Consider the following 22317-nt stretch of genomic DNA (forward strand, 5'->3'; position numbering starts at 1 on the left):
ACAATAAAAAAAAAAAAAAAGAAGTAAAAAAACTGTCAGCCCAGAAAGGGAAAACATTCTTAATTTGAGTAGATGATAAAATACCTTGAAAATCTGAAAACCATTAAGTTAAAATATTTAGGCCACCTCAAGGTAAAGAATATTACCTAAATCTTGTCTTGATTATTACCAGATATAAACTGATTTACTTAATTGTAATTTTTAAAAGTATAAATTATAGAAACACAGAGTGATCATTTTGGAAGTGACCTGAAAAGCAAGTGTATCTCAGTTATTTTGTATCTAGCAAACAAAAGGAAACAAACAAAAAACTGAGGCCAAGTAAAGCTCTTGGTATTCTTGGCTAAGTTCACAGAGTCAAAACTGTAGCAGTCCAGTGCTACAACCTGGGTTATTGACAGCAAGTTAAGCTCTTTTAAATACATCTATTTTATCACATACAATTATATGAATGGGTTATTTCAGAGTTTCTTTGAAATATGATTTTTTAAATTGAAGGAGTGTGAAGATTCCAATGCCTCAAGACAATCCTGCAGTGTGAATCATTATTTGTGTCATAGCAAGTCATACACAATCTCTTAGTTTGCTCCTTATAAACATACTCAAAATTATTTTCCTAAAGTGTTATTATAAGAAGCCAATCTCTGGAAAATCAAAAGAAACTAAGGCATCACATGTGTTGGTGTTGAAAATACCTTAAAGCCCCCCTAAAACTAAAAAACAATAGCATCGAATGTCCTAAAATTTAACTAACAAGGCAAAACCTGCAACTATTATTTTTTTCAAGTTAAAAAAATAGAGAAAGGTACAAAAAATAATAAAATTTATCTATCATCCAGGATTGATAATTAGTTGTGAGTCATTGTGGGTCACTTTTATTTAAGATTAAAAAAAGAAAGAAAAGAGAATATACTGATTGTTACTTTTTTCTTTCTCTCTTCCCAGAACATCTAAATTCATGTTTTTAAAAAAAATTCGTTTTCGAAAAAAAATTGCTTAATTCAGTAAAGTTAAATATTTTTAAACATTTGTAATAATGGCCATTGAATGGCTCTATATATAAATGGAAATAAGTACAAAAAGAGATGGAGGTGAACATAGAAGGCTAAAATCTGAATTTCCGGACTTTGTTTTCATTCAGTTTAAAACAACCCCATGTGATTATATCAATAACAAGCAAACCAAATGCTTCCCATCAGACTGGTGCTCAATTATGTCAAAAGTATACTGAGTACTCATTTTAAAATAGGTGACTGATATAAGAGATGATGACTACTATAAGAGATACAGGGACAACATGAGGAAATTGATACAGAAGAAAACAAAAGATTTTAAGTATTCTTTTTGATATACAGAAGGAAGAAGAAAACTCAGACTTTAGCTACACAGAATTATTTTCTTTACACTGACGAAAATCTTAGCTAAATGTTGTAGATACAGAAATTTAGCTGACAAGGGCTCTAAAGGGTTCTTTCTGTTCCGTATCCATAATAACTAGCTGATGTTTAAAAGTTAGTTTATGTCCAATGCACTCAGACTGCTATGAGACTGTCAGATGTAGGTGTTAAGCCCATTTGGGGGGGGAGGGTTGGTGATGGAAGTACTGTGATTAAATAATTTACAAAATAATTGCTTTAGAAGTTTTGTATTAAAATACTTTAAAGGGAATAATTATATATATAAAGGGGAGATTCTTTAACTTCACATATTGGGATATTAATTTCATAGCGCTGTATGTAATTGACAAATTAGCACACTCTTAAACCTTTGTTACCTTTCCTCAAGAAAGTGATTGTACACTAGCTAGAGACTGTGAGTCTCATGGAGACTAGAAATGAAAACGACTTGGTTCAGAAAAATTCCCCTTTGACATGGGGAGACAGAGTGCTCAAACAAGATGGGAATGAAATATGTGGATTGAGATTATACTGATAATATTTTCACAGATGTAGGAAATACAATTTTATATTTTTGGTTAAATAACATCATGGAGATAAAAGATGCGGCAAAATATTGAGCTGGATATGGGTCAGTTTTAATTCAACACTGGTTTAATAAAATAGGAGTTTCTTTTATAGTCATTCTTAAAATTATAACTCCAAAAAACACCTCTAGGAAAATCTCAGAAGATGTAAGAAAATCTTTTTGCATATGGACAGTATGATATTTTGTTCCCTGTATATTGTTCATTTTATTCTTTTTATGACCCTTAAAAATATAAATAATTAACCATTTTTGATAACATTCTGAAGATATGGAGTTTCATAATAAACAGTTCCATATATGATTTTGTACCACAACCATATACTACTATTGTAAGGTTACCACCTTTGGATATATATTCTGTAGGTAACAGTCAAACTTTCAAGTTGGGTTTGTGATTTATAAATGCAATAGTATATGAATTAATGACACTCTCCAGATAATTTCATTTATCAGACAGGAAAACTAGCATTAATTGAGCATCTACTGTGTGTCTGTTCTGTGCTAACTGTTTTATAAATATTACCTAAATAAATTTTCCTTACAATTCTGGGAAGTATTACATAATTATATTCTCACTTTTTAGGCTGAGTAATTGAGCTTCAGGAAGATTAATTATCTAGCCCAAACAGGTAGAAAGTGATGATGACTTAGTTTTCATACAGGAATTCCTAAAACTCCTAAAAAGATTCCAAAATTTTTCATTATTTTTTCAAAAGAGGAAACAAATCTCAGAATGTGTGGTCTTCAGAATAAATTTGTATCACCTCTCTCCTAGCAAAGACAATGAATCAATAGAATTTTATCCATATGTAAATAATCTTGGAAGAAATCATTTATTTGAGCTGAGAAACAATATTTTTTCTTAATTTGCTTCAGCAGAAAAATGCTATTATGAGTTCTTGGTTTATAAAAAGTTTCCATATGACTTGCCCTTCAGTTTATTACTCTCTGTCAATTTCCAATGTCTGTCATAGGCCTTTCCCCAAATAGTTGAATTTGGAAAGGCAAATGACGAGGTAAGCTAAAAGAAAAAGTAGAACAAATTGCTTTAGAACTTTATATATATTCTCTTTACAGTGACTGACAGATTGAAGACTTTTCTGAAACAAAGAGTAAAGTTTCTGAAAAGCCTGAATTCTGAGGAAAAAAAAAAAAGATATAAAGCTCAGTGTTTTAGTTTCCTCTGCTGTTATTTTTCTGATCTGACACAGGCTAGGGCCCCTTTCTAGTCCTTCAGTATTTGCTGAAAAGAATGCTGTCCCATGGGGTAAATATTCTGGTTATTAGAAAGAATGCTGTGATTATAGTGATCTATATACAATGTGGAAATATTTTTGATTATGCTTTGTAGCATGTGTTGGCCATGCTCACCACACAGTCATGACCATGTAGAAGAGGTGAGTGGGGAGGATGGGGGGACAATCAATTAAATGCTTCAGGGATACCAAGCAGAAGTTAATTGTTTAAAAATCAGTATACTCTGTAACATGTTAATCAATAGCTGTAATGTCAAATTTGATTTCCAAAAATCTGATATAGTATTAATTATTATTCCTTCATTATTTAGTGAATTAATTTGAAAGGAGACCAGCATGGTCTTTGCCCTCAAGGAGAATACATCTAGTGAAGGAAGATGGAAATGTATTAATTAAATACAATAGAATATTGTAGGTAACATAACATAATGGCAGGACAAGGTCCATTTTATACTAGGAGACAAGGATATAAGGATCGACTCTGTGAAGTAGAAAACTCCACATATTTTGTATCTATTTTACAAAATATATATTCCCTCCTTTCATAATCAGTTGTCTGAAATGCTGTCCACTTACTCCATTCAGCATTATAGTACACTCTACTTGAATATATGCATCTTCTATATTGCATGTGACTTTCTATAGACAATAGAGTCGAGATTCTTTAATATACGGTTTAATCTCCTAGTTGAATATTAGTTTATTAGATATTGTTGAAAGAGGGAACAACCACAGATAAAATATTTTAACAAAGCAAAAAATATTTTGTTAAGATTAGCTGGCTTATTAATTACTTAATTACCAAAGTTTAACAATCTTTATTGTATATTTCCTAAGTGACTTACCTTGAAGATTTCAAAAGGGAGTAGATTTGCTCAAAGCTACTGTTCATTTATAATTTTTTTGCTTATCAATTGTTCTTGTTAGTGACTATGCTTTTGTTATTGAGAGGTATTGCTAAGTTAAGTCAGAGCTGTGGTGCCATTAAAAGTTTCCAAAATTCACTATGATAGCCAGTGCTCACAATAGTTTTTTTTTCCCTATAATAAGCAATTAAAAAATTCTGATTGAATATCTATCTGACTAATGCCTAACTTATATAGAGTATTATACTTGAAGGCAGAGATTATATTGTCTTTTTATCTTTTGTAGCATCTCACTTGTAGATACTCAAGAAAAATTTGTTAAAGTATATTTCATTTTTTTAATATTTCATATTTTTTCACAGTTAGCTTTCCCTGTGTCTTGAATCAATATATTAAATAAGTGTAAGAAAATGCATAGGATGTGTAATAATTTATGATAAACAACAGAATGACAATTTTTATTGATTTAATCTTAATCAATACACATTCTATGCCATATATAATTCTTTCAGCTCTGCAACCACCTACACTTATTCACATTTTTTAATTCAAGTTCAGTGCCCTTAGAAAGCTTCCTGCTCAATTTAGTCATTTTATCCTATTTTTACTTGCACTATTTATTTTATGATTCCATTATCCTTTGGCCTCTATGCCCTTATTTTACATTTATGAGTTCCTTTCTTCCAGAATAAGTTTTAAAAATTCCAGTACCATGAATAGTTTGTTGTACCTTTTGGTTCTAAACCATTGCTGCGTTATTTAACAACTTTTCCATTACCCTTTAGGGATATCCTCATTGTTTCACAATCTAAATGGTACTTTAGTTTCCATTACTTTTTTTTTTCTTTTTATCTAAGCACTTATCCTGAACAGAAGTTCTCCAATTTGCTGCTGTTTTGTTTTTCATCCTTCAGATTGAATTAAATTTTATATTAAATGAGATAAAAGATAAAGGAAAAGTAAAAATTAATACTTACAGAAAACCATGCAAGTACAATTATAGGGTAGGAGAAAATATTTTTCTTTAAATATTGGCCACTTGCTTTGTTTGTATTATTAAAATATTTTTAACCAGTTAATAAGTATTTGTGTGGCAAGTTCTCTGTTACACATTGTTGGGGAAATATAATTAAAAACAAAATTTCCTCCCAAAACAGAAAAATATTCCACGAAGTTTGAAGAGAAAGGAAATAGTTTTACAAGTGAAGTAGCATTGAAGCAATGCTATTCACATCACAGGAAATATGCTAAGATATTGTTAAAATGGGAAGAATTCTCACCCTTTTATATAGCCAGGTAGATACAAGGCATTGCACATATTTTCTCACAATAAATAATCACTAGTTCTCAAGTAAGGGGAATTGACAACACCACTTGTCACATATAGTTCATCCTAAATTCATCTGGAAATAAGATGACTCTTTGTGTTAGGTAACTGATTTTATCAAAAAAGAAAAAAGAAATAAAGAAAGAAGGAAAGCAAGATATTTTTATGGCAGGTAGGAATTTTGGAGCAAAAAGCTCACTGTAGTTAGTCTCCTATACTCCCACAGAACTAAGTGATAAGGGATGATTACTTTTCAGAGAGATGGCTTCCAGGTCCTTGAGAAAGACATTTCTGGTTTGTAACGCTGACAAGAGGCTTATTTAGGTTTCAAAAAGGTTTCATACATCTCCAAGAGACAGAGAAATAATTTACAATTATAATTTTGTTTTATTTTTAATGCAATGCTCTGAAAGAAAATAGGCAGGGAAAGGAGTCTCTTTTCCTTTCTGTACCAGGGATTCTTTTTTTCTGATTTATATTTACCCTTACAACAACCTGGGGCTATGTATGGTTTTTGCCAGGGAATAAATGGTTAAATTATGAAGATGCCTTTAACAAGATTTTCACACACACACACCACACACACCCACACACACACACACCAGTAGCTGTATTTGGTGCTAACAGGCTGTGATCTCTATTTCTGACCTCTTTAGATGTGTTCATTCTAAGGAAAGCCATTTATATACTTTACTTAGTGATATTTTATTGATATAATGCCTTTTTAAATGTATTGTGCTTAATTTTTTGTAATTTACATTCAACAAATAATAATTGGAGTGCTTCTTTGTACAAAAATTGTTCTAGATGGCATGATCATGATACACTTCTTGCTGTTATTATTTAAAGTATCATACATTCTTCTAAATTTCAAAATAGATTTTTTGTAAAAAGTTCAAATATATGCAAAAAGCCTATTTTAAGGTTAGGAACCTTAACAAATGATCTTTTGAAGAGTTTTTGAATAACGGTAACATCATCTTATTAACGCATTTATTGTACAAGAGTTAATTTGTCCTCTCTGAGAATACTTCAATATTTGTCCTTTTCCTTTAGTGAAATTATACTTTTCAGTGACAACTAACAGTCAATGTCATTGCTACTTCCAGATAAATTTGGAACATCTGATGTAAAGTCACTCTCTACAAAGGACATTCTGATTCTGACAATGCTTGTATTGTAAGCCCTTAATTTCCTCTCTCAAATCTTGCAGGATATAAGCAATCCACATGACATGGGTATATATATTAAGACACTCTTTTACTTTAGCTTGGGATATTTTTATTGATAAGCACATTGATTTCTATAATTATTTAGATTCTCCATTTGATAATTATATTCAAGTATCCTACTTGTAAATTTAATTCTGCTCTACAGTTTCCCTCTTTCTTTTTCTCATCTCGCCTCTTTTCCTCTCTTCTCTCCCTATCTCACTCTTCCATTCTACTTGTTAAACATTTAAAGATAGTCTTTAGGGACTTCCCTGGTGGTCCAGTGGTTAAAACTTCACCTTCCAGTGAAGGGGGTGTGGGTTGGATACCTTGTTGGGGAGCTAAGATCCCACATGCTTAGGGGCCAAAAAACTAAAACGTGAAATGAAGCAATATTGTAACATATTCAATAAAGACTTTAAAAATGGTCCACATCGAAAAAAAATCTTATAAAAATAAATAAAATAAAGATAACTTTTAATGCATCTACGGAAAACAAATGTTTTCCATGAGCTATTTTTTGATAGTCTTAAGAGTGTTTGAAATCCTCTCTGTTTTCTACTCTATGCCATAGTTTAGGCTTTCATCATTCCTTAATTCTGAGATTTAATTGGATTTCATATTCTTCATGTAATCATCAAATATTTGTTGTTTATTACTTAACAGTAATTTTATTTGCTTATTTAATTATTGGGAAAATTATTACCTAAAGTTATTTATCTTACTTAAAGGACATCTGTAGGGTGGAATTGCCATTACTATGACAATATTGGAATCGGTTGCAATAATCATTCTTTTCATTAGGAAATAGAGAATAACATCCAAAACATTTAAAAGTGCATTAGAAACCCTAATATTTAAAGACAGTAAATCCTAGAATTCTCAAGTAATTTATAAAAGGATTCAGTTAATTATGTAAACATTAGGCCAAAAGATAATTTTAAAATAGCGAGTGTCAAATCAATTTAGACTTTTCCAACTACTGATAATTTTACAAATCCTTAGCTAGAGTAAGTTGTTTTATTCTTCTGAAAGAAAGTAGTAGCATACTACAAAGCAAAGCAAATTATAAATATATCTAAAATCAACCTTTCTGAAGCAATATTTCCAAGGAGATTATAGAATTTTTTTAAAGTTAAGTGCAGCAATCAATTACCAGAGGGCATTAGCCATTATTAACATGGACTCCTATGCAGTATTCTTTTCTCCTACATTCAGAGGCAAGTTGGGAAGAAAAGGGTAAACACTGAATAATAAGATTAAAAATTCATGATGAAAAACTCTCTTATCATCCAAGACCCTTAACCTGATACCTCTTAGTAAAAAGTTATACATTTTATCAGCAATCAAAATGTCTCCTTCTCTAGGATTTATTATCACAGCAGTTCTTTTTTAAACATGTTTCCTTTGTCACCAGATATTGAAGTCCCTACTTTAGTTCACTTCAGACTTACAAGACTAAGCTCAAATTTCACTGTGGTTAAGATATTTGATCCTACAAAATAAAAATAAATAATTCTATATGACAAAACCATGTTATTTCCCTATGTGATGTTATCAATACTAGGGAAATTATCATAATTTCTACATATGCAGCATTAGAGGTAATGCTTTTCAAATTTTAACTTGCATTGGAATCATCTGCAGGGCTTATTAAAACACAGAATCCTGGGCCCCCACTTGGAATCCCAGAAATTCTAAGTCAGTTGGTTTGGGAGAGGGAATACAAGAATTTGCATTTTGGATAAGTTTTTAGGTGATGATATGCTGCTGGTCTAGAAGTCGTTCTTTGAAAATCACTATATTAGAAAACTAGGTGACTTATCTTGAAGTGTCATTTGAATAATAACCTCACTGTTATTAATTAGATGATAAAGTTTTTATAGACTATTTCACTCATATTTTACATAAGAAAATGTCAAACACCTATGTTAAGAATTTTTTTTTAATTTGAAGTGACTTTGGGAGAATTGTAGAAATAATGTGGGAAATGAAGCCCACTTTGAGGCTTCATTTGGGATCTACACTATATTTTTAGGTTGCTATATGGTATTAAGGTTTGTAAAAAAAAATCATGTTGGATGAAGTTGATGGGGATAGTACTAAAGGAAGGGAAGACTATAAAGAGTTTAGTAAACAAAACAGTCCCTGATATTATAGAGCTCTTAAATCCTGAGAGATGAGTGTCAACACATTCCTTTGTCTCTATTCTGATTTATTTTTCCTTTTTTTTTCCTGGAAAAAATGGACTCTGCATTTGATGGGACCTATAGGATATATAAACAAAACTCAGTGAGAAATCTAAAAGAGTTTTTTGTTTTTGTTGTTCCAAGAAAATTGTTTTTAATAGAAAATCACAATTTCATATTTAATCTGCAATGGACAATAAGGTTGCACAACCAGAAAAATATCAAGTAATTCAAAGGAATAACTTACCTTAATGAAACAAGTTTCTTCTTATTATTAAGGTAATATTTCTATAGTTATCCAAAGATGTCTTGGGCTTAGAAAGTAGAGTCATAGTTAGCAATAATTTTCATGGATCTTAACAACCTTAGAAAAGACCCTTTAGTGGTCTCATTTCCCCCCACTCTTCATTATAGCTTCTGTATTTTTAAACTATAATTCTAATTTTGTCTTTTGTGAATAACCATTGTATAATAATTACATATCTCTTTCCATTTATAAAATCTCTACTCTTCCTTTGTTTATGTCTGATGTATGCTATGTTAAGGACAAAAAGAGATCCCTTATGAAATAGTAGTTTGCAGTAATATTAATAGGTTGTTTTCTTAATAAAGAAAGGACAAGTGCTCTATACATGTTATTAGTATCTATTGTTCCAAAGAATACAAATGATAGGCACCCTTTGTTACTTGTTTGCAAAGACACAATACCAAATAGGCAATCATTTAAGTGATAGCCTGATTAGAAAATTCAATGCTTTAAAAATCCCCTAAAATTCGCTCATTGTTTATAAACATTTGCCTTATGTTCTTTTGGATTAGAAGTTAAAAACATCAAAATTAGTGAAAATAATACTTTTATCAGACTTCTATTTATAATCTTGAAAGTAAAATAATCATACTAAAACTTTTAAAATTAGAGATGAAAAAAAACTTAGATATCACCTGTTTGAACACCTACTTGTTGTATGAATTATTTCTTTAACATTAATGCATTTGTTAATTTAAAAATATTTATTGAGCCTCTGCTGTTCTGTGTACTAGGGTCATAAAAATAATTAATATATAGTTTCTGTTTCAACAAATTTGCAAACATCTAGGGAAAAGAGTCAACCAGCTAAATCACTATATATATATATTTGTATATATACAAATATATACTTCTCTATATATTTGTAAATAGTTCATATTGTTATATCTTTATTTTTGCCCATATTATAGGTGTAGAATTGTATCTTGCTGTTTTAATTTTTATCTCCCTTATTACTAGTTGATTTAAACAGTTCTTCATATGTTTATTAGACATTTGTATTTTATCTTCTTTGAAATACCTATACATATTCTTGCTTATTTCCTTACTGAGAATTTTTTATAATTGATTTGTAAATATTCTGTAACTCTTATTGACACTAATATTAGATCTGTGGAAAATAGCTTATTCTATTCTTTCTTTTTATTCACATTTGCATATGTGATACTTTGTTGTAACATGGTTAATATTTTATGTAATCAAATATGTTAATATTTTCCTTATGGTTTTTGTTTGTATCTTGCCTAGATATCAGTCCTTGTCCCAAATTTCCTAAGATATATATGTTATTTCAATTCTAACAAGTATCTGTATATCATATTATATGTTTATCCCAATTGAAATTTATTTTATGTTTAATATGACATAGGAATCTATTTTTTTCCTCCAAAAGTTAATTGCTTCAATGCAGTTTGTTGAATGCAGTCATTTCCTCAATGATTATTTTTAACCAAGTTCCCACATATTTATTTGGAAAACAACTGGCAATGTTAACCAAGGGGGAAAATAATCATACACACTGATTTATTGTGAGAACATCCCACTGCCCTTAAATTCTTTTTTTTTTTTCTGAATTGTCTTAGGCAATTTTGATCTGAACTTTCATAATTTTTTCAGAATTTTAGAATCAATTTATCAAGATTCCTCCCCTCACTCTATTCTTCCTTGTATGATTTGAGAAGAGTACTTCTCTCTTCTACTTCTTCTTCTGTAGGTAAGGTGATCTTTTTTTCCTCTAACTTCTTCCAAGCTTTTCTCTATGTCTTTGGATCTCTTCAGTTTAAATAATATGCCTATTTTTGATATTTATCCTGTTTGGTTAATATAGGCTTCCAGGGTCTGTGCTTTACCATCTATTATTAATTTTGGAAAATTTCAACCATCACAGCTCCAAATATTTCTTATGCTCATTTATCTTTTCCTTCTCCTTCTTGTTTCCCATTATACATGCTGTATCTTTTGTATTTGTTCAACAATTTAGATAGTCTCTTTCATTTTTTAAATAATTTTTATCTTTGAGTTTTGGTTTGGAAATATGCTATCAACAACTTCAAAGTTTCTACTTTCCTTGGCTCTGTCCAGTGTGCTAATGTGCATTCTTCATTTCTGTAATAATGTTGTTATTTTTTTTTAATTTCTAGAATTTCTTCATGATTCTTTTATAGAGTTTTTATCTCTGCTTATTTTACTCATCTATTCTTACATTTTCTACTTTTTTTCATTAGAGACCTTAGCATATTAATCACAGTTATTTTAAATTCCAGATCTAATAATTCCAAAGTTTATTCCACATATGCATCATATATGAGTCTGAAGGTTTCTCTAACTCTTCAAACCGTGGGTTTATTTGGTTTGTCTTTTTGTTTTTGTTTTTGATTTTAGTATGCCCTGTAAATTTTTATTTAAAGCTTAGCATGATGTTCCAGGTAAAAAAAGAACTGAGGTAAATAGGTCTTTAATGTGAGATTTTATGTTTATCTGGCTAGAAGTTTAGCGGTGTTTACTATTTGCTGTAGCTGTGAGTGTCAGAGACTAAAATATATTATGATATATTTGTTTTTATTTCCCCACTGTCTTTGGGTTTCCCTAGTGACTTCTTCTTAAATAAGGTCTAAGATTTGCAGTTCTTTTTGTTGTAATCATCTGCTATTTTATAGATGCCCTATTGATGTGGAGATAAGTGTTAAGGGAGGCAACCATTCTCTAAATCTATGATTAGATCTCAACCTTTTAGTGTGCCTGTACCCCTTAGCTATGACTTTCATAAATGCTTCTCAGCCTTCTTATCTCCCTTAGATAAAACAGGAAGACTAGAGGGAGCTGTCCTTCCCAAGTCAGATAATACTTTCGTAAAGTAGTTCCACTTGAGGCCTAGTCTTTGTTACAAGAACATAATGAAGGAAAGGATATTCTGGGCATATTTCAAATGGTTTCCTTCCCTCCCCTTGTATGCTTAAGTGGAGTTTCCTGCATTCTTCAGAATGAAAATCTGGTGGAGCTTCCAGAGGTAAAGCATATAAAAGTATGGGACCTCTGGAGTTTTTAATTCTAGAGCTAGCTTACACTGAGCCTCCTGCAATTCCTCAATTACAGTTAAGTCAATTACAGTTAAGTGTCCCAATGGTACTGGCTCAGGAGTAAGGATGGGCATGCTTACTAGCAGGTGTCTGGGTAGGCAGGACTGCCCCCATCACATGGCTGAGCAGGCTTAGAGCTGGGTCACAGGGTTATGTCAGGATACACAGTTGGACCGAGGTTGGTGAGCTTGCCAGAGGCAAAATCTTAAAAGAGAGAAGATACATTACCTTAAAACAAGGAGTGACACTTATTTTTCAATAAAAATGCTAAAAAAAACTGAACAAAAATATACAATATCTTTAAAGAATTTAAGGTAACTGACTCCCAATACAGAATTCTATACCCAACAAAGATATCCTTTAAAAATTAAGGTGAAGACTTCTTTTTATTTTTAATTAATTAATTAACTAATTTTTGGCTGCATTGGGTCTTCGTTGCTTTGTGCAGGCTTTCTCTAATTGCAGCAAGTGGGAGCTACTCTTGGTTGCAGTGTGCAGGCTTCTCATTGCAGTGGCTTCTCTTGTCAGTGAGCACAGACTCTAGGCACATGGGCTTCAGTAGTTGTGGCATACAGTCTCAGTAGTTGTGGTTTGAAGGCTCTAGAGAACAGGCTCTGTAGTTGTGGCATGCGGGCTTAGTTGCTCTGTGGCATGTGGGATCTTCCCAGACCAGGGCTCGAACCTGTGTCCCCTGCATTGGCAGATGGATTCTTAACCACTGCACCACCAGGGAAGTCCAAGGTGAAGACTTCTAATATTCACTTTGACCTGTAAAGAACTGGGAAGTCAACATTCCTATCCTCACAACATGAAAAAAGCCAAAGGAATAAAAAAAAAAAAAAAACACAGCAAATTTTCTTAGATCCCTCAGAAAATTGAGGTCACAGAACAAACTGTTGCCCCCCAAACTTGTGAAAGAAGCATACAGAAAAAGACATCTTGCTGGGAACAGAAGCCTACCCCTGGAGCCAATACTATCATTAATCAATATCACTAATCATCAGGGAAATACAAATCAAAACCACAATGAGATATCACCACATCTGTAGGATGGGTATTATAAAAAAGATAAGAGTTAACAAGTGTATGAAATGATGGGTATTATAAAAAAGATAAGAGTTAACAAGTGTATGAAATGGTGTAGAGAAAAGGAAACCCTTATACACTGTTGGTGGGAATGTAAATTGGTACAGCCGTTATGGACAACAGTATGGAGTTTTCTCAAAAATTTAAAAGTAGAACTACCATATGATCCAGCAACCCTACTTCTGGATATATATGCAAAGGAAATGAAATTTGTATCTCAAAGAGATATGTGCACACCCATGTTTATCGTAGCATTATTCACCATAGCCAAGATACACAAACAACCTGTGTTCATTGATACATTATGGGCAAAGAAAATTTGGAGTGTATACAATGGAATATTATTCAGCTGTAAAAGAAAGTAATTTTGTCATGTTTGTGACAAGATAAAGAAACCTGAAGAACACCATGCTAAATGAAATAAGCCATATACAGAAAGACAAACACTATATTATCTCATTCATATGTGGAATCTAAAAAAGTTGAACACATGGGAACTAAGAGTAGAATGATAATTGTTGCCTGGGTCTGGGGACGGGGGTAGGAGAAATGAGAAATTATTGAGCAAAGGGTACAAACTTTTAGTTATAAGATGAATAAATTCTGGTTATATAATGTACAGCACAAAGACTATAATTAATAATACTGTATTGTATACTTGAAATTTACTTAGAGAGTGGATCTTATGTTTTCCCACTACATGCACAAAAAAATGGTAGCTATATAAGGTGATGATCGTGATAATTAGCTTGATTGTGGTAATATTTGACAATGTATACCTATATCAAATCATCATACTGTACCCCTGAGATATAAACTTTTATTCATCAGTTATACCTCAATAAAGCTGAGAAGGAAAGGTTTGTCTCTAATTTGATTTTCAACAATCTTATGAGTGTTTCTAGATTTATTTTTTTTTTACATTTATCTTGCTAAGGGTTTTATAGATTCTTAAATCTGTGGATTTATTAAATTTCTAATAATTCACACTCATTAGCTTTTATTTCTGTCCCGTTCTCTTGCTTTTTTCTTTCTGATTTTTCAATTAAACTTCTGTAAAACATTTTTACTTTATCCCATCTATCACTATTGTTTTTAGTTCTTTTAGTTTATTTATCTGTACTTCAGTTTGCATACTTTCTATTAACTTGTCTGCCAGTTCTTTAATTTTGTTTTCTGGTATTTGTAATTACTTTTTAAACTAAACTAAAAACACAGTTTCTAATTTTACATATTTAGTATCTCAAATCTCAATTTTTTTACTGATTTTAATTGTTTATAGTTTTCTAATAAAATTCTACACTTCCCATCTTTTTATTATATTATATGTTTATCTATTTTCTTAAACATGATAAATATAATTATTTTAAAGCTTTTTAAGAATATATAATTTATATTTGCATAACTTATGGGTGTATCTACTGTAATTTTTCTTTTGCTTCTTGGTCTTGTACTATCTTTTGATGTTCCTACTACTTTCTGATTGACTGATTAATATGTCACTTAAAAAAGCAGATGCTCTAGTTAATGATATTTTCTTCCAAAGGGAGATTGAATAATACAATGTACTTTCACAGACTGAGTTTGGGATTTAATTTTAAGAGAGAAATGGACATGATAGAAATTGGGATTTATACTCCAGAACTAAAAATTTTAACAGCTGACATGAAAGTTTTCTTTCATGGGCTTAGCAATAAATTAAGAAAAAATCAGTTAACTTGAAAACGGACACTGGAAGTTATCCAAACTGAAGCAAAAAAGAAAAATACGTAGGGTATAATCAAGAAAGTCTCAGAAACATGTGGTATAATTTTAACCCGTATAACATTTGTACATTAGTTTCCTAGAGGAGAAGGGAGATAAAGGAATAAAAATATTTCAATATACAATATCCATTAGAGATTATCATATTAAGTGAAGTAAGCCAGACAAAGACAAATATTATATGATTTTACTTATATGTGGAATCTAAAAAAATATACAAATGAACTTATATACAAATCAGAAATAGACCTACAGACATAGAAATAAAACTTATGTTTACCAAAGGGGAAAGACAGGGAGAGGGATAAATTAGGAGTTTGGGATTAACATATACACAGTACTATATATAAAATAGATAACCAAAAGGACCTATTGCACAGCACAGGAAAATGTACTCAATATTTTGTAATAACCTGTAAGGGAAAAATAAAAGATATATATAACTGAATAACTGAATTACTTTTCTGTACACATGAAACTATCACAACAGGGCTTCCCTGGTGGCACATTAGTTAAGAATCTGCCTGTTAATGCAGGGGACATGGATTCGAGCCCAGGTCTGGGAAGATCCCACATGCCATGGAGCAACTAAGCCCGCATTCCACAACTACTGACCTTGCACTCTATAGCCCGTGAGACACAACTACTGAGCCCATGTGTCACAACTACTGAAGCCCACGTGCCTAGAGCCCGTGCTCCACAACAAGAGGAGCCACCACAATGAGAAGCCTGTGCACTGCAACAAAGAATAGCCCCCACTAGCTGCAACTAGAGAAAGTCCGCATGCAGCAATGAAGTCCCAACACAGCCAAAAATAAATGAATAAAAATAAATTAATTAATTAAAAAAGAAACTAACACAACATTGTAAATCAGCTATACTTCAATTAAAAAATGAATTAAAAAATTCCCAAACTAAACAAAAAGATATAATGTCCAAATACTTTCTAAGTTTGATGAAAAATTCAATTTATAGGTCTAAAAAACATCACACCTCGGTACATCATTGTCAATTTCTTCAATCAAAGATAAATTAAACTAGATTAGATTAAACTAAATTAAACTAAATTAGATTGTTTTAAAAACAATCAGGAACAAAATACATATTACATACAAGGGCATAATGATAAAAACACCTCAGATCTTTTATAGGTAATAATAAAGCATAAAAAGTGGAACTACATCTCTAAACTGACAAAATGAAAGCAAACCTCTTGATGTAGAATTCTATATCCAATGAAAATATACTTCAAAATATTATTTTTAGATCAATAAAAACTGAGTGAATTAGTCATTAGCAGACTTCAAATACAAGAAATGTTAAAGAATATGATTGTATTGTGGGTGGTTTATAAATGTGTAGAAATAAATTGTTTGACTATAACACAAAGTGTAGGAGAAACAAATAATTATACTGTATTTTTATATTAATATGAAACATAGTGACATATTAATGTAAAATAGACTGATAATTTAAGAATGAATATTTTAATCCCTCTAAAATGTAAAAAAGAAAAAGCATAGCTATAAGCCAATAAAAGAGTTAGTCAGTTAGTTAGAAAAAAACTATTCAAAAGAAAGCAGGAAGGAGAGAAAAAGGAAACAAGAACAAATGGGACAAACAGAAATCATTGGAAGATGGCGCATTCAAAGCCAACTACACTACTTATTACATTAAATGTAAGTGAACTAAAACATTCTACATTGCCAAGTACTTAGGTAAGGGTAGTGAACACATATGAAGCAAATTCAGTCTGGGAGTTCTGTTTCTACTAAAGCTACTGGAATAAAATCTAAAAACTGCTCATCCAAAGTGCAAATACAAGGAATACTTTCACTTATTTTGTAAAATGTCCATTGTTTCCTTCAATAATTTTACGATGTTCCCAGAATATTGCATAGTAAACCAATGACAATATTCAATATAATGCACAAAAATGTATCTGAAAAACATACACATAGAAGACTACTATACCTCAGTAAAATAATGATTCTGTAACTGGCTTATAATTATATAAATAAACTTTAAATAACAAACTGTTGAGTTCTAAGATTTGTACAAAGTTCTAAGAAAAGTACAAATGAAAAATATGAGTCTTTCAGTGCCATATGTTTTTAATTCATATTTTGAATTTTCTACTTAAATGCAATTTAAAAAATGAATGCAATATGTTTTGTTCACTGGAAAACAGTCTGCCAGAATGTTAAGCCTTTAAAAAAGTTCTGAATCCAGAAGATGCCAGAAAAGAAAAATAAGTCAAGTAAAAGAAATATCTTTTTAATGAAAATAAATCCTAAAATATCTTAGCAATTGAGAAAACATCTTATGGATAATTCTTCTAATTTATGTAATTTAGCATTTATTCACACCAAGTAAAACCATTTATACATGCTTATATTTATTAATATGTAGTTTATTTATATTCCTGATTGATAGTAAAGAGGGCAGAGGAACAAGTTAAACTACACTGTGTAGATAGTGTAGTTGTAAAAAGTGGAACCATATCTTTAAAGTATTAAAAGTAAAGCAAATCTCTTGACGTAGAATTCTATATCCAATGAAAATATACTTCCCAATATAAATCCCAATTGTGGGAAACTACAATAGAAAAAAAAACTAGTTTCTTCTATTTTAATCTTAAGGAATAAATTGATACATAGAAAACTATTTTTAAAAAATTTTAAATGTGGGCTTCCCTGGTGGCGCAGTGGTTGAGAGTCCGCCTGCCGATGCAGGGGACATGGGTTCGTGCCCCGGTCCTGGAAGATCTCACATGCCGTGGAGCGGCTAGGCCCGTGAGCCGTGGCCACTGAGCCTGTGCGTCCAGAGCCTGTGCTCTGCAATGGGAGAGGCCACAACAGTGAGAGGCCTGCATACCGCAAAAAATAATAATAATATAATAATAATAAAAATTTTAGATGTGAGAATATGTCAACTCATTGAAACTAAAAATTATGAGGCAAATGGAATTTTGAATATTGATGAAATATTTTATACTATAAACTTAATATTTTATTAAAATATTAAATATTTAGGTACAAGTTTTTAGTGAAAGAAAACCTATCTTTTAAAAATATATACTAAAACATTTTTGGATTAAATTATATAATACCTGGGATTAATTCTGAGCAATATGGAAGAATAGGAAATGGACTGATTATGAATGGTGTATGTATGGGGCAGAATCAGCCAGATATTCATGGTTTGTGGATGGTAATATGTTTACAAGGTTTCATTATACTATTTCCATGACTTTTGCATATGTTCAAAATTTTCTCCATAAAAGAAAAGAAAAGAAAAAAGCCAATGTGGTTTAAGAGATGTCCTTGTGACATTCATATGAGAAGAATGGATATTGTATTTAATAGTCTGTGTGTTACTGACTGAAAAGCTGCTACACAGAAAATTTTGAACACTAGACCATGTCTATAAAAGGGTAATATTTTAAAGCAAAAGAAAGAAAATGTATGATAATTTATGGGTGTCAGAAGAGACTGGAATGAAAATTAATATCAAAAGAGAATTGTATGAGAGAAATGTTCAGTTTTATCACAGTATCACATATGATTAGAAATGTAACAGATGCAATGAGAACTACACATTTTTCACAGGAATAAGAAAATCATTTAGAAAGGAATAGTCTTTTTGGATGAGGGAAGTGCAAAAATCTTGTTCAATATTCAAGTCTAATATCAAGTATTGTTTCTTTTTAGAAACCATTCCTTTTGTTCCAGAATAATATAAATAATTAAACCTCCCATCCTCAGCCTTTCATAATCACATAGCTCAGTACATATATTCACCAAACACTTACACTATTAAACTGTACTCATGGTTTTAGTTGTTTACTTTCTAATCTAGAAATTTATTTTTAAAGGAATAATGTTTTATCTGCTTTGTGTCAGCAATACTCAATTTGGTATCAAGCACAAACGGAACCAATAATTGTTGAAGAGATCAACGCTGGTACCTCTAGAAGTGTCAGTAAACATGTTTGGAAACATTAGCAACATTTTATTTACCTCATGCTGAAGTTAGTTTGGGTTTTTTTTTTTTTTTTTTTTTTTTTACCATCAACTTTCCTATAGTAACTTATTGATTCAGTTCTCAGACAAAAATATATTCCTGAACATACATGCTATTGCAGATTTCAAGAGAAAGTTATGCCAAAGACATCTGTAATGTTACTTCCATGTAAATTTTTTTCTAAAAGAAAATAGAAATAGAAACTTGGATAAAAGTTTGTCCCATACCATATTAATCACAAAAGTATCATTTTCCTCTGAGAATGAAGAATTTATAAGTTCAAAGAAATCAAATAACCTTCATTCAAATATAAATTCATATACAGAGAGAAGTATGGATATAAACTAAGGAATTCTAATTAATTTGTTAATGAAAAAGAAATGTACATAATATTTTAAATGGAACAGGCAACATGAAAAATGTTGATAGCAACTTTGAAGATAATTTTTGAAAACAACAAAATAACTTTGATGATGGCTTCTTTCATCTTTGTTTCACTAAATTATTGTTGCAGAAATACTGACAACTTTTATATTATAAGAGAATTCCCTTAAATCAATTTTACTTCCATTGTATTTAAATTAACCAAATTACAAAAGTCAAGTTTCTGGAAAAAAAAAAAAAAAAAAACAACTACATTCACACAATTAAAAATTTGAAAAACATAAAAAATGAGGTATGTTAAGAAATTCTCCCTTGTAATCCTAAGTCCCATGCATCAGGTTTTCCTTCATAATGGCAATACAGTTTAATAGTATTTTGCATATGATTTTAGATGTATATTCTTCCCTCAGGGTCTGTTTCTGGAAGGAAATATTCCAAGATAGAAGTTTTCATATCAGATACTGGAATTTTTTTTCAAAAAATTTTAATGCTATTATAAATTATCAATTTTTTTAATGTTGTATTCTAATTTTTTTGGCTAATGTATTAGTCTGGCTGCCATAACAAAATATCACAGACTGGGTGACTTAAATAACAAAGTCCCAGATGTTGGCAGTTTTGGTTTCCCCTGAGGCGTCTCTCCTTAATTTGCAAATGGCTACCTTCTCTCTGCCCTCACATGGTCTTTCCTCTGTGTGTGTGCATCCCTGGTGTCTCTTCTCCTTCTTATATGGACACCAGTCTTATTGGATTAGGTCCCCATCCTTATGACCATATTTAACCTTAGTTACCTCTTTTTTTTTTTTTTTTTTTTTTTTTTGCAGTTAAGTGGGCCTCTCACTGCTGTGGCCTCTCCCATTGCGGAGCACGGGCTCTGGACATGCAGGCCCAGTGGCCATGGCCCACGGGCCCAGCCGCTCCATGGCACGTGGGATCCTCCTGGACCGGGGCACGAACCCGCGCCCCCTGCATCGGCAGGCGGGCTCCCAACCACTGCACCACCAGGGAAGCCCAACCTTAGTTACCTCTTTAAAGGGCCATTTTCCAACTGTAGTCACATTAGGGTTTGAGGCTTCAGCCTATGAATTTACGGGAAACATAATTCAGTCCATATAAGCTGATATATAAATTCTCTCTCTCTTTCTCTCTCTCTCTTTTTTTTTTTTGGTATGTTGACTTTGTATTAAAGAAACTTAACAAATTAATTTATTTCTAATAATTTTCCGTGCTTTTATTCCCCACATAAGGATTTGTCATCACAAATAGTGACATTCCTTATTTCCACTTCCTTTAGCTATTATCTATTTTCTTTGCCTTACTACACAGGTGACTATTCTTAGCAAAATGACAAATAGAAGGAGGATAGGAGGTAGCCTTGCCTTACTATCACAAAGAAAGCTTTCAATGTTTCACAGTTAAGATTACTATAAATATATTTTATCAGAATAATAAAGTTACCATACCTTCCTTATTTTTTTGCTAAGTTTTTTTTTTTATATTGGATGAATACTGTATTTTGTTAAAGAATTTTCCTGAATGAATGAAGAATAGATGATTTTCTTCCTATATTTGTTAACATCATGAGTAACACAGTTGGTATTTAAATATTAAAGATTAAAACATATCTCTTTATATATGGATATTTTATATTTATCTGAATTTTATTTGATAGGGTTTTCCTTAGGAGTTTACTATAATATCATAGGTAGGAATTTATTTTTATTTGTTCTACTTGGAATTTGTCAGTCATTTATTTTTGGTTTGGTATAAATATTTCAATTCTCAACTAAATAACTTCAATTATCCCTTTGGCACATTCTCTTTCTCTTCTTTTATAATTCTCACTATATTCTTCCTATATTTTATTCTCTCTCTTCTTCTATATTTTTTTGCCATTGTTTATTTGTAATCTATTCTAGATATTTTCTCTTATTTTTCAGCTTACTACTTTTTTCCTTAGCTGTGTCTAATCTTTTAAACTTATCCATTGAATTCTTAATTTCCTTTATTATAATTTTCAACTCCTGAATTTTAGTTATGATTTTGTATAATTCCCAGTTCTCTGCTAAAATTATTAATCTTGCTTTTTAATGTCTGCCACTGATAAATCCATTGTTAGTAGGTCTACTATTTTCTGTTGTTTCCGCTGGTCTTTCTTCATGTTTTAACTCCTTCTTTATCTAATTTTTTTATTGTGTACTCAATGTCGTACTTGCAAACATGTTTGAATGAATAATATGAGAATTATGATGAAGTAAAATTTCTCTAGAGATATATTTTCTGCCAAGTGCCTGGGTCACTATCAATTTAGGATTATTATAATAACATTTCTGGGATTGAGGTGATTTAAAATGGGAACATAATCCTAGTTGACTTGACTTTATCATTACTGATAAAGTAGTGTGCTTGGAGGTTTATGCACAAAGTAAGGATTGTTCGCCTGGCATCCCTTTTGATATGTCCTAGACTCCTTGTCCTGTTCTTGTAGCCACAAAATGCTGTTAAAGTTTGCTCTTAAACATCTTAGCTACTATATCTGGAATCAACAAGTGTCTTTGGAGGAAAGGGGCTCTCAATAGAGTGCACACATCCCTGGAACACCAACCTTCCCCAGAAGAATGGCCCAGTTGTTCTTTACTCTCATGTTATTGCTGCAGTATTTTCAGGTAGATCTTTATTTGTTTGATATTTTTTTGTCCAAATGTATTTATGTTCAGTAAGGAAATTCCTCAGAAGGTAGGATCACTGTTACAGGGTGGGAATAATTCTTCTTTAATTATTAAAATCCAAGCAGAAATATTTAGGTATAGTATGTTTTGCTTGTCCAGTGGTGGTGAC

This window comes from Hyperoodon ampullatus (assembly GCF_949752795.1).
Source record: "Hyperoodon ampullatus genome assembly, chromosome: 5".
In the NCBI taxonomy this organism is placed as follows: Eukaryota; Metazoa; Chordata; class Mammalia; order Artiodactyla; family Ziphiidae; genus Hyperoodon; species Hyperoodon ampullatus.